The following is a 14,668-nucleotide window of genomic DNA, read 5'->3' as shown; positions in this document are numbered from 1 at the left end:
TAAATTCTAAGAAAAACATATGTTAGGATGCTGCGAGATGAATGGGATGCTGCATGGAGATGAATCTTGATCTTCTTCATCTCCCATCTTAATACAGCATCCCTACTTAAAGGCATCTCGGACTTAGTCGATTTTTCATAAATTCTAAGTAAAACATATGTTGGGATGCTGCGAGATGAATGGGATGCTGCATGGAGATATATCTTGATCTTCTACATCTTCCATCTTAATACAGCATCCCTTCTTAAAGGCATCTCGGACTTAGTCGATTTATCATAAATTCTAAGAAAAACATATGTTAGGATGCTTAGAGATGAATGGGATGCTGCATGGAGATGACTCTTGATCTTCTTCATCTCCCATCTTAATACAGCATCCCTACTTAAATGCATCTCGGACTTAGTCGATTTTGCATAAATTCTAAGAAAAACATATGTTAGGATGCTGCGAGATAAATGGGATGCTGCATGGAAATGAATCTTGATCTTCTTCATCTCCCATCTTAATACAGCATCCCTACTTAAAGGCATCTCGGGCCTAGTCGATTTTTAATAAATTCTTAGAAAAACATATGTTAGGATGCTGCGAGATGAATGGGATGCTGCATGGAGATGAATCTTGATCTTTTTCATCTCCCGTCTTAATACAGCATCCCTACTTAAAGGCATCTGGGACTTAGTCGATTTTTCATAAATTCTAAGAAAAACATATGTTAGGATGCTGCGAGATGAATGGGATGCTGCATGGAGATGAATCTTGATCTTCTTCATCTCCCATCTTAATACAGCATCCCTACTTAAAGGCATCTCGGACTTAGTCGATTTTTCGTAAATTCTAAGAAAAACATATGTTAGGATGCAGCGAGATAAATGGGATGCTGCATGGAGATGAATCTTGATCTTCTTCATCTCCCATCTTAATACAGCACCCCTTCTTAAAGGCATCTCGGACTTAGTCGATTTTTCATAAATTCTAAGTAAAACATATGTTAGGATGCTGGGAGATGAATGGGATGCTGCATGGAGATGAATCTTGATCTTCTACATCTCCCATCTTAAAACAGCATCCCTACTTAAAGGCATCTCGGACTTAGTCGATTTTTCATAAATTCTAAGAAAAACATATGTTAGGATGCTGCGAGATGAATGGGATGCTACATGGAGATGAATCTTGATCTTCTTCATCTCCCATCTCAATACAGCATCCCTACTTGAAGGCATCTCGGACTAAGTCGTTTTTTCATAAATTCTAAGAAATTCATATGTTAGGATGCTGCGAGATGAATGGGATGCTGCATGGAGATGCATCTTGATCTCCTACATCTCCCATCTTAATACAGCATCCCTACTTAAGGGCATCTCGGACTTAGTCGATTTTTCATAAATTCATAGAAATTCATATGTTAGGATGCTGCGAGATGAATGGGATGCTGCATGGAGATGAATCTTGATCTTCTTCATCTCCCATCTTAATACAGCATCCCTACTTAAAGCCATCTCGGACTTAGTCGATTTTTCATAAATTCTAAGAAATTCATATGTTAGGATGCCGGGAGATGAATGGGATGCTGCATGGAGATGAATCTTGATCTTCTTCATCTCCCATCTTAATACAGCATCCCTACTTGAAGGCATCTCGGACTTAGTCGATTTTTCATAAATTCTAAGAAATTCATATGTAAGGATGCTGGGAGATGAATGGGATGCTGCCTGGAGATGAATCTGGATCTCCTACATCTCCCATCTCTATACAGCATCCCTACTTAAAGGCATCTCGGACTTAGTCGATTTTTCATAAATTCATAGAAATTCATATGTTAGGATGCTGGGAGATGAATGGGATGCTGCATGGAGATGAATCTTGATCTTCTTCATCTCCCATCTTAATACAGCATCACTACTTAAAGGCATCTCGGACTTAGTCGATTTTTCATAAATTCTAAGAAATTCATATGTAAGGATGCTGGGAGATAAATGGGATGCTGCATGGAGATGAATCTTGATCTCCTACATCTCCCATCTCAATACAGCATCCCTACTTAAAGGCATCTCGGACTTAGTCGATTTTTCATAAATTCATAGAAATTCATATGTTAGGATGCTGCGAGATGAATGGGATGCTGCATGGAGATGAATCTTGATCTCCTACATCTCTCATCTCAATACAGCATCCCTACTTAAAGCCATCTCGGACTTAGTCGATTTTTCATAAATTCATAGAAATTCATATGTTAGGATGCTGCGAGATGAATGGGATGCTGCATGGAGATGAATCTTGATCTACTTCATCTCCCATCTTAATACAGCATCCCTACTTAAATGCATCTCGGACTTAGTCGATTTTTCATAAATTCTAAGAAAAACATATGTTAGGATGCTGCGAGATGAATGGGATGCTGCATGGAGATGAATCTTGATCTTCTTCATCTCCCATCTTAATACAGCATCCCTACTTAAATGCATCTCGGACTAAGTCAATTTTTCATAAATTCATAGGAATTCATATGTTAGGATGCTGGGAGATGAATGGGATGCTGCATGGAGATGAATCTTGATCTCCTACATCTCCCATCTTAATACAGCATCCCTACTTAATGCCATCTCGGACTTAGTCGATTTTTCATAAATTCTAAGAAATTCATATGTTAGGATGCTGGGAGATGAATGGGATGCTGCATAGAGATGAATCTTGATCTCCTACATCTCCCATCTTAATACAGCATCCCTACTTAAAGCCATCTCGGACTTAGTCGATTTTTCATAAATTCTAAGAAATTCATATGTTAGGATGCTGGGAGATGAATGGGATGCTGCATGGAGATGAATCTTGATCTCCTACATCTCCCATCTCAATACAGCATCCCTACTTGAAGGCATCTCGGACTTAGTCGATTTTTCATAAATTCTAAGAAATTCATATGTTAGGATGCTGGGAGATGAATGGGATGCTGCATGGAGATGAATCTTGATCTTCTTCATCTCCCATCTTAATACAGCATCCCTACTTGAAGGCATCTCGGACTTAGTCGATTTTTCATAAATTCTAAGAAATTCATATGTAAGGATGCTGGGAGATGAATGGGATGCTGCCTGGAGATGAATCTGGATCTCCTACATCTCCCATCTCTATACAGCATCCCTACTTAAAGGCATCTCGGACTTAGTCGATTTTTCATAAATTCATAGAAATTCATATGTTAGGATGCTGGGAGATGAATGGGATGCTGCATGGAGATGAATCTTGATCTTCTTCATCTCCCATCTTAATACAGCATCCCTACTTAAAGGCATCTCGGACTTAGTCGATTTTTCATAAATTCTAAGAAATTCATATGTAAGGATGCTGGGAGATAAATGGGATGCTGCATGGAGATGAATCTTGATCTCCTACATCTCCCATCTCAATACAGCATCCCTTCTTAAAGGCATCTCGGACTTAGTCGATTTTTCATAAATTCATAGAAATTCATATGTTAGGATGCTGCGAGATGAATGGGATGCTGCATGGAGATGAATCTTGATCTCCTACATCTCTCATCTCAATACAGCATCCCTACTTAAAGCCATCTCGGACTTAGTCGATTTTTCATAAATTCATAGAAATTCATATGTTAGGATGCTGCGAGATGAATGGGATGCTGCATGGAGATGAATCTTGATCTACTTCATCTCCCATCTTAATACAGCATCCCTACTTAAATGCATCTCGGACTTAGTCGATTTTTCATAAATTCTAAGAAAAACATATGTTAGGATGCTGCGAGATGAATGGGATGCTGCATGGAGATGAATCTTGATCTTCTTCATCTCCCATCTTAATACAGCATCCCTACTTAAATGCATCTCGGACTTAGTCAATTTTTCATAAATTCATAGGAATTCATATGTTAGGATGCTGGGAGATGAATGGGATGCTGCATGGAGATGAATCTTGATCTCCTACATCTCCCATCTTAATACAGCATCCCTACTTAAAGCCATCTCGGACTTAGTCGATTTTTCATAAATTCTAAGAAATTCATATGTTAGGATGCTGGGAGATGAATGGGATGCTGCATAGGGATGAATCTTGATCTTCTTCATCTCCCATCTTAATACAGCATCCCTACTTAAAGGCATCTCGGACTTAGTCGATTTTTCATAATTTTTAAGAAAAACATATGTTAGGATGCTGCGAGATGAATGGGATTCTGCATGGAGATGAATCTTGATCTTCTTCATCTCCCATCTTAATACAGCATCCCTACTTGAAGGCATCTCGGACTTAGTCGATTTTTCATAAATTCTAAGAAATTCATATGTAAGGATGCTGGGAGATGAATGGGATGCTGCCTGGAGATGAATCTGGATCTCCTACATCTCCCATCTCTATACAGCATCCCTACTTAAAGGCATCTCGGACTTAGTCGATTTTTCATAAATTCATAGAAATTCATATGTTAGGATGCTGGGAGATGAATGGGATGCTGCATGGAGATGAATCTTGATCTCCTACATCTCCCATCTCAATACAGCATCCCTACTTAAAGCCATCTCGGACTAAGTCGATTTTTCATAAATTCATCGAAATTCATATGTTAGGATGCTGCGAGATGAATGGGATGCTGCATGGAGATGAATCTTGATCTCCTACATCTCCCATCTTAATACAGCATCCCTACTTAAAGGCATCTCGGACTTAGTCGATTTTTCATAAATTCTAAGAAATTAATATGTTAGGATGCTGCGAGATGAATGGGATGCTGCATGGAGATGAATCTTGATCTTCTTCATCTCCCATCTTAATACAGCATCCCTACTTAAAGGCATCTCGGACTTAGTCGATTTTTCATAAATTCTAAGAAATTCATATGTAAGGATGCTGGGAGATAAATGGGATGCTGCATGGAGATGAATCTTGATCTCCTACATCTCCCATCTCAATACAGCATCCCTACTTAAAGCCATCTCGGACTAAGTCGATTTTTCATAAATTCATCGAAATTCATATGTTAGGATGCTGCGAGATGAATGGGATGCTGCATGGAGATGAATCTTGATCTACTACATCTCCCATCTTAATACAGCATCCCTACTTAAATGCATCTCGGACTTAGTCGATTTTTCATAAATTCTAAGAAAAACATATGTTAGGATGCTGCGAGATGAATGGGATGCTGCATGGAGATGAATCTTGATCTTCTTCATCTCCCATCTTAATACAGCATCCCTACTTAAATGCATCTCGGACTAAGTCAATTTTTCATAAATTCATAGGAATTCATATGTTAGGATGCTGGGAGATGAATGGGATGCTGCATGGAGATGAATCTTGATCTCCTACATCTCCCATCTTAATACAGCATCCCTACTTAAAGCCATCTCGGACTTAGTCGATTTTTCATAAATTCTAAGAAATTCATATGTTAGGATGCTGGGAGATGAATGGGATGCTGCATAGAGATGAATCTTGATCTCCTACATCTCCCATCTTAATACAGCATCCCTACTTAAAGCCATCTCGGACTTAGTCGATTTTTCATAAATTCTAAGAAATTCATATGTTAGGATGCTGGGAGATGAATGGGATGCTGCATGGAGATGAATCTTGATCTCCTACATCTCCCATCTCAATACAGCATCCCTACTTGAAGGCATCTCGGACTTAGTCGATTTTTCATAAATTCATAGAAATTCATATGTTAGGATGCTGCGAGATGAATGGGATGCTGCATGCAGATGAATATTGATCTCCTACATCTCCCGTCTCAATACAGCATCCCTACTTAAAGGCATCTCGGACTTAGTCGATTTTTCATAAATGCATAGAAATTCATATGTTAGGATGCTGCGAGATGAATGGGATGCTGCATGGAGATGAATCTTGATCTCCTACATCTCTCATCTCAATACAGCATCCCTACTTAAAGCCATCTCGGACTTAGTCGATTTTTCATAAATTCTAAGAAATTCATATGTTAGGATGCTGGGAGATGAATGGGATGCTGCATGGAGATGAATCTTGATCTTCTTCATCTCCCATCTTAATACAGCATCCCTACTTAAAGGCATCTCGGACTTAGTCGATTTTTCATAAATTCTAAGAAATTCATATGTTAGGATGCTGGGAGATAAATGGGATGCTGCATGGAGATGAATCTTGATCTCCTACATCTCCCATCTCAATACAGCATCCCTACTTAAAGGCATCTCGGACTTAGTCGATTTTTCATAAATTCATAGAAATTCATATGTTAGGATGCTGCGAGATGAATGGGATGCTGCATGGAGATGTATCTTGATCTTCTTCATCTCCCATCTTAATACAGCATTCCTACTTAAGGGCATCTCGGACTTAGTCGATTTTTCATAAATTCTAAGAAAAACATATGTTAGGATGCTGCGAGATGAATGGGATGCTGCATGGAGATGAATCTTGATCTTCTACATCTCCCATCTTAATACAGCATCCCTTCTTAAAGGCATCTCGGACTTAGTCGATTTTTCATAAATTCTAAGAAATTCATATGTTAGGATGCTGCGAGATGAATGGGATGCTGCATGGAGATGTATCTTGATCTTTTTCATCTCCCATCTTAATACAGCATCCCTACTTAAAGGCATCTCGGACTTAGTCGATTTTTCATAAATTCATAGAAATTCATATGTTAGGATGCTGGGAGATGAATAGGATGCTGCATGGAGATGAATCTTGATCTCCTACATCTCCCATCTTAATACAGCATCCCTACTTAAAGGCATCTCGGACTTAGTCGATTTTTCATAAATTCTAAGAAAAACATATGTTAGGATGCTGGGAGATGAATGGGATGCTGCATGGAGATGAATCTTGATCTTCTTCATCTCCCGTCTTAATACAGCATCCCTTCTTAAAGGCATCTCGGACTTAGTCGATTTTTCATAAATTCTAAGAAAAACATATGTTAGGATGCTGCGAGATGAATGAGATGCTGCATGGAGATGAATCTTGATCTCCTACATCTCCCATCTTTATACAGCATCCCTACTTAAAGGCATCTCGGACTTAGTCGATTTTTCATAAATTCATAGAAATTCATATGTTAGGATGCTGGGAGATGAATAGGATGCTGCATGGAGATGAATCTTGATCTCCTACATCTCCCATCTTAATACAGCATCCCTACTTAAAGGCATCTCGGACTTAGTCGATTTTTCATAAATTCTAAGAAAAACATATGTTAGGATGCTGGGAGATGAATGGGATGCTGCATGGAGATGAATCTTGATCTCCTACATCTTCCATCTCAATACAGCATCCCTACTTAAAGGCATCTCGGACTTAGTCGATTTTTCATAAATTCTAAGAAATTCATATATTAGGATGCTGCGAGATGAATGGGATGCTGCATGGAGATGAATCTTGATCTTCTTCATCTCCCATCTTAATTCAGCATCCCTACTTAAAGGCATCTCGGACTTAGTCGATTTTTCATGAATTCATAGAAATTCATATGTTAGGAAGCTGCGAGATGAATGAGATGCTGCATGGAGATGAATCTTGATCTTATTCATCTCCCATCTTATTACAGCATCCCTACTTAAAGGCATCTCGGACTTAGTCGATTTTTCATAAATTCTAAGAAATTCATATATTAGGATGCTGCGAGATGAATGGGATGCTGCATGGAGATGAATCTTGATCTTCTTCATCTCCCATCTTAATTCAGCATCCCTACTTAAAGGCATCTCGGACTAAGTCGATTTTTCATTAATTCTAAGAAATTCATATGTTAGGATGCTGCAAGATGAATGGGATGCTGCATGGAGATGAATCTTGATCTTCTTCATCTCCCATCTTAATACAGCATCCCTACTTAAAGGCATCTCGGACTTAGTCGATTTTTCATAAATTATAGGAAATTCATATGTTTGGATGCTGCGAGATGAATGGGATGCTGCATGTAGATGAATCTTGATCTTCTACATCTCCCATCTCAAAACAGCATCCCTACTTAAAGGCATCTCGGACTTAGTCAATTTTTCATAAATTCTAAGAAAAACATATGTTATGAAGCTGCGAGATGAATGGGATGCGGCATGGAGATGAATCTTGATCTTCTTCATCTCCCAACACAATACAGCATCCCTACTTAAAGGCATCTCGGACTTAGTCGATTTTTCATAAATTCTAAGAAATTCATATGTTAGGATGCTGCGAGATGAATGGGATGCTGCATGGAGATGAATCTTGATCTTCTTTATCTCCCATCTTAATACAGCATCCCTACTTAAAGGCATCTCGGACTTAGTCGATTTTTCATATATTCTAAGAAATTCATATGTTAGGATGCTGCGAGATGAATGGGATGCTGCATGGAGATGAATCTTGATCTTCTTCATCTCCCGTCTTAATACAGCATCCCTTCTTAAAGGCATCTCGGACTTAGTCGATTTTTCAAAAATTCTAAGAAATTCATATGTTAGGATGCTGCGAGATGAATGGGATGCTGCATTGAGATGAATCTTGATCTTATTCATCTCCCATCTCAATACAGCATCCCTACTTAATTCATCTCGGACTTAGTCGATTTTTCATAAATTCTAAGAAATTCATATGTTAGGATGCTGCGATATGAATGGGATGCTGCATGGAGATGAATCTTGATCTTCTTCATCTCCCATCTTAATACAGCATCCCTACTTAAAGGCATCTCGGACTTAGTCGATTTTTCATAAATTCTAAGAAATTCATATGTTAGGATGCTGCGAGATGAATTGGATGCTGCATGGAGATGTATCTTGATCTTCTTCATCTCCCATCTTAATACAGCATCCCTACTTAAAGGCATCTCGGACTTAGTCGAAATTTCATAAATTCTAAGAAATTCATATGTTAGGATGCTGCGAGATGAATGGGATGCTGCATGGAGATGAATCTTGATCTCCTACATCTCCCATCTTTATACAGCATCCCTACTTAAAGGCATCTCGGACTTAGTCGATTTTTCATAAATTCATAGAAATTCATATGTTAGGATGCTGGGAGATGAATAGGATGCTGCATGGAGATGAATCTTGATCTCCTACATCTCCCATCTTAATACAGCATCCCTACTTAGAGGCATCTCGTACATAGTCGATTTTTCATAAATTCTAAGAAAAACATATGTTAGGATGCTGGGAGATGAATGGGATACTGCATGGAGATGAATCTTGATCTCCTACATCTCCCATCTTAATACAGCATCCCTACTTAAAGGCATCTCGGACTTAGTCGATTTTTCATAAATTCTAAGAAAAACATATGTTAGGATGCTGCGAGATGAATGGGATGCTGCATGGAGATGAATCTTGATCTTCTTCATCTCCCATCTTAATACAGCATCCCTACTTAAAGGCATCTCGGACTTAGTCGATTGTTCATAAATTCTTAGAAATTCATATGTTAGGATGCTGCGAGATGAATGGGATGCTGCATGGAGATGAATCTTGATCTTCTTCATCTCCCGTCTTAATACAGCATCCCTACTTAAAAGCCTCTCGGACTTAGTCGATTTTTCATAAATTCTAAGAAAAACATATGTTAGGATGCTGCGAGATGAATGGGATGCTGCATGGAGATGAATCTTGATCTCCTACATCTCCCATCTCAATACAGCATCCCTACTTAAAGGCATCTCGGACTTAGTCGATTTTTCATAAATTCATAGAAATTCATATGTTAGGATGCTGGGAGATGAATGGGATGCTGCATGGAGATGAATCTTGATCTCCTACATCTCTCATCTCAATACAGCATCCTTACTTAAAGCCATCTCGGACTTAGTCGATTTTTCATAAATTCATAGAAATTCATATGTTAGGATGCTGGGAGATGAATGGGATGCTGCATGGAGATGAATCTTGATCTACTCCATCTCCCATCTTAATACAGCATCCCTACTTAAATGCATCTCGGACTTAGTCGATTTTTCATAAATTCTAAGAAAAACATATGTTAGGATGCTGCGAGATGAATGGGATGCTGCATGGAGATGCATCTTGATCTCCTACATCTCCCATCTTAATACAGCATCCCTACTTAAAGCCATCTCGGACTAAGTCGATTTTTCATAAATTCATAGAAATTCATATGTTAGGATGCTGCGAGATGAATGGGATGCTGCATGGAGATGAATCTTGATCTACTCCATCTCCCATCTCAATACAGCATCCCTACTTAAAGGCATCTCGGACTTAGTCGATTTTTCATAAATTCATAGAAATTCATATGTTAGGATGCTGGGAGATGAATGGGATGCTGCATGGAGATGAATCTTGATCTTCTTCATCTCCCATCTTAATACAGCATCCCTACTTAAACGCATCTCGGACTTAGTCGATTTTTCATAAATTCATAGAAATTCATATGTTAGGATGCTGCGAGATGAATGGGATGCTGCATGGAGATGCATCTTGATCTCCTACATCTCCCATCTTAATACAGCATCCCTACTTAAAGCCATCTTGGACTTAGTCGATTTTTCATAAATTCTAAGAAATACATATGTTAGGATGCTGCGAGATGAATGGGATGCTGCATGGAGATGAATCTTGATCTCCTACATCTCTCATCTCAATACAGCATCCTTACTTAAAGCCATCTCGGACTTAGTCGATTTTTCATAAATTCATAGAAATTCATATGTTAGGATGCTGGGAGATGAATGGGATGCTGCATGGAGATGCATCTTGATCTCCTACGTCTCCCATCTTAATACAGCATCCCTACTTAAAGCCATCTCGGACTTAGTCGATTTTTCATAAATTCATATAAATTCATATGTTAGGATGCTGGGAGATGAATGGGATGCTGCATGGAGATGAATCTTGATCTCCTACATCTCTCATCTCAATACAGCATCCTTACTTAAAGCCATCTCGGACTTAGTCGATTTTTCATAAATTCTAAGAAATTCATATGTTAGGATGCTGCGAGATGAATGGGATGCTGCATGGAGATGAATCTTGATCTTCTTCAACTCCCATCTCGATACAGCATCCCTACTTAAAGGCATCTCGGACTTAGTCGATTTTTCATAAATTCTAAGAAAAACATATGTTAGGATGCTGCGAGATGAATGAGATGCTGCATGGAGATGAATCTTGATCTTCTTCATTTCCCATCTCGATACAGCATCCCTACTTAAAGGCATCTCGGACTTAGTCGATTTTTCATAAATTCTAAGAAAAACATATGTTAGGATGCTGCGAAATGAATGGGATGCTGCATGGAGATGAATCTTGATCTTCTTCATCTTCCATCTTAATACAGCATCCCTACTTAAAGGCATCTCGGACTTAGTCGATTTTTCATAAATTCTAAGAAATTCACATGTTAGGATGCTGCGAGATGAATGGGATGCTGCATGGAGATGAATCTTGATCTTCTACATCTCCCATCTCGATACAGCATCCCTACTTAAAGGCATCTCGGACTTAGTCGATTTTTCATAAATTCTAAGAAATTCATATGTTAGGATGCTGCGAGATGAATGGGATGCTGCATGGAGATGAATCTTGATCTCCTACATCTCCCATCTCAATACAGCATCCCTACTTAAAGGCATCTCGGACTTAGTCGATTTTTCATAAATTCATAGAAATTCATATGTTAGGATGCTGGGAGATGAATGGGATGCTGCATGGAGATGAATCTTGATCTCCTACATCTCTCATCTCAATACAGCATCCTTACTTAAAGCCATCTCGGACTTAGTCGATTTTTCATAAATTCATAGAAATTCATATGTTAGGATGCTGGGAGATGAATGGGATGCTGCATGGAGATGAATCTTGATCTACTCCATCTCCCATCTTAATACAGCATCCCTACTTAAATGCATCTCGGACTTAGTCGATTTTTCATAAATTCTAAGAAAAACATATGTTAGGATGCTGCGAGATGAATGGGATGCTGCATGGAGATGCATCTTGATCTCCTACATCTCCCATCTTAATACAGCATCCCTACTTAAAGCCATCTCGGACTAAGTCGATTTTTCATAAATTCATAGAAATTCATATGTTAGGATGCTGCGAGATGAATGGGATGCTGCATGGAGATGAATCTTGATCTACTCCATCTCCCATCTCAATACAGCATCCCTACTTAAAGGCATCTCGGACTTAGTCGATTTTTCATAAATTCATAGAAATTCATATGTTAGGATGCTGGGAGATGAATGGGATGCTGCATGGAGATGAATCTTGATCTTCTTCATCTCCCATCTTAATACAGCATCCCTACTTAAACGCATCTCGGACTTAGTCGATTTTTCATAAATTCATAGAAATTCATATGTTAGGATGCTGCGAGATGAATGGGATGCTGCATGGAGATGCATCTTGATCTCCTACATCTCCCATCTTAATACAGCATCCCTACTTAAAGCCATCTCGGACTTAGTCGATTTTTCATAAATTCTAAGAAATACATATGTTAGGATGCTGCGAGATGAATGGGATGCTGCATGGAGATGAATCTTGATCTCCTACATCTCTCATCTCAATACAGCATCCTTACTTAAAGCCATCTCGGACTTAGTCGATTTTTCATAAATTCATAGAAATTCATATGTTAGGATGCTGGGAGATGAATGGGATGCTGCATGGAGATGCATCTTGATCTCCTACGTCTCCCATCTTAATACAGCATCCCTACTTAAAGCCATCTCGGACTTAGTCGATTTTTCATAAATTCATATAAATTCATATGTTAGGATGCTGGGAGATGAATGGGATGCTGCATGGAGATGAATCTTGATCTCCTACATCTCTCATCTCAATACAGCATCCTTACTTAAAGCCATCTCGGACTTAGTCGATTTTTCATAAATTCATAGAAATTCATATGTTAGGATGCTGCGAGATGAATGGGATGCTGCATGCAGATGAATATTGATCTCCTACATCTCCCGTCTCAATACAGCATCATTACTTAAAGCCATCTCGGACTTAGTCGATTTTTCATAAATTCATAGAAAATCATATGTTAGGATGCTGGGAGATGAATGGGATGCTGCATGGAGATGAATCTTGATCTCCTACATCTCTCATCTCAATACAGCATCCTTACTTAAAGCCATCTCGGACTTAGTCGATTTTTCATAAATTCTAAGAAAAACATATGTTAGGATGCTGCGAGATGAATGGGATGCTGCATGGAGATGAATCTTGATCTTCTTCATCTCCCATCTCAATACAGCATCCCTACTTAAAGGCATCTCGGACTTAGTCGATTTTTCATAAATTCTCAGAAATTCATATGTTAGGATGCTGGGAGATGAATGGGATGCTGCATGGAGATGAATCTTGATCTTCTTCATCTCCCGTCTCAATACAGCATCCCTACTTAAAGGCATCTCGGACTTAGTCGATTTTACATAAATTCTAAGAAAAACATATGTTAAGATGCTGCGAGATGAATGGGATGCTGCATGGAGATGAATCTTGATCTTCTTCATCTCTCATCTTAATACAGCATCATTACTTAAAGGCATCTCGGACTTAGTCGATTTTTCATAAATTCTAAGAAATTCATATGTTAGGATGCTGCGAGATGAATGGGATGCTGCATGGAGATGAATCTTGATCTTCTTCAACTCCCATCTCGATACAGCATCCCTACTTAAAGGCATCTCGGACTTAGTCGATTTTTCATAAATTCTAAGAAAAACATATGTTAGGATGCTGCGAGATGAATGAGATGCTGCATGGAGATGAATCTTGATCTTCTTCATTTCCCATCTCGATACAGCATCCCTACTTAAAGGCATCTCGGACTTAGTCGATTTTTCATAAATTCTAAGAAAAACATATGTTAGGATGCTGCGAAATGAATGGGATGCTGCATGGAGATGAATCTTGATCTTCTTCATTTCCCATCTCGATACAGCATCCCTACTTAAAGGCATCTCGGACTTAGTCGATTTTTCATAAATTCTAAGAAAAACATATGTTAGGATGCTGCGAGATGAATGGGATGCTGCATGGAGATGAATCTTGATCTTCTTCATCTCCCATCTTAATACAGCATCCCTACTTAAAGGCATCTCGGACTTAGTCGATTTTTCATAAATTCTAAGAAAAACATATGTTAAAATGCTGCGAGATGAATGGGATGCTGCATGGAGATGAATCTTGATCTTCTTCATCTCCCATCTTAATACAGCATCCCTACTTAAAGGCATCTCGGACTTAGTCGATTTTTCATAAATTCTAAGAAAAACATATGTTAGGATGCTGCGAGATAAATGGGATGCTGCATGGAGATGAATCTTGATCTTCTTCATCTCCCATCTTAATACAGCATCCCTACTTAAAGGCATCTCGGACTTAGTCGATTTTTCATAAATTCTAAGAAAAACATATGTTAGGATGCTGCGAGATAAATGGGATGCTGCATGGAGACGAATCTTGATCTTCTTCATCTCTCATCTTAATACAGCATCCCTACTTAAAGGCATCTCGGACTTAGTCGATTTTTCATAAATTCTAAGAAAAACATATGTTAGGATGCTGCGAGATGAATGGGATGCTGCATGGAGATATATCTTGATCTTCTCCATCTCCCATCTTAATACAGCATCCCTACTTAAAGGCATCTCGGACTTAGTCGATTTTTCATAAATTCTAAGAAAAACATATGTTAGGATGCTGCGAGATGA

The sequence above is a fragment of the Anopheles ziemanni genome, unplaced genomic scaffold, assembly GCF_943734765.1.
Source record: "Anopheles ziemanni unplaced genomic scaffold, idAnoZiCoDA_A2_x.2 X_unloc_67, whole genome shotgun sequence".
Lineage (NCBI taxonomy): Eukaryota > Metazoa > Arthropoda > Insecta > Diptera > Culicidae > Anopheles > Anopheles ziemanni.
This window is presented reverse-complemented; position numbering follows the sequence as displayed.